Source organism: Nanorana parkeri, unplaced genomic scaffold, assembly GCF_000935625.1.
Source record: "Nanorana parkeri isolate BGI_ZX_2015 unplaced genomic scaffold, ASM93562v1 scaffold3303, whole genome shotgun sequence".
Classification (NCBI taxonomy): domain Eukaryota; kingdom Metazoa; phylum Chordata; class Amphibia; order Anura; family Dicroglossidae; genus Nanorana; species Nanorana parkeri.
The window spans coordinates 30,876-31,562 of NW_017309571.1; the positions used below are offsets into that span (position 1 = coordinate 30,876).

At 48.9% G+C, this 687-nt stretch overlaps 1 protein-coding gene across 1 annotated transcript in view; it reads right to left on the reverse strand.

Moving 5' to 3' along the window:
• Window positions 1-687, reverse strand: part of DDOST (dolichyl-diphosphooligosaccharide--protein glycosyltransferase non-catalytic subunit) — a 13,362-nt gene that overhangs the window by 1,171 nt on the left and 11,504 nt on the right. The gene's annotated exons all lie outside the window — the stretch shown is intronic.

The window sequence follows — 687 nt, forward strand, 5'->3', positions numbered from 1 at the left end:
AGGGGGGTGCTTTTCACTCACCTCATAGTTCTAGCCGACCTGTGACAATGAGACTGTCACAGGTCGGCTCAGTAGATCGGGAGGTGAGAGAACACATACCGGCGCTCGCTCACCTCTCGATCCTGTCACAGTTCTCTGCCGTGACAGGTTGGATTCCCCCCCTCCCCGCTCCGCCAGCGCTGACTGGCAGGGGAGGGGGCGGGTACAGCCTCTAGATAGGAGGAGCCAGCTGTCACTCACGCAGCTGGGCGCATCCAGACCTAATTGTCGGGATCCGCTTCAGCTGCGGCGTCTCAGTATACCGCGTGCTACAGCTCCCTATATACTGAGCCTGGGGTGACGGGAGGACGCTAGTTTGTGTCCTCCCCCGACCCTGAGGAGAACTATGGGGAAAAACACTGACCTCATAGTTCTCCTTCAAATATAAAACCATTTTGTCAGGAGTTCCCCTTTAATATAAAAGCAGAGGGTGTAATGTGTAGCTGATCAGATCACCGATATATTGTATCATTTGATGAATAAAACATCCAGGAACAGAGACTATGGGGGGGCAGGACACGCTTTATTTTTATTTTTTACTGAGAAAAGGACCAAAATCAATTGTCAAGTGCCCATGAAAATCCAAAATAAACAAAAAAATGGGGGAAAAACAAAAAGATACAACAATAAAAAAACAAAAATCCACCT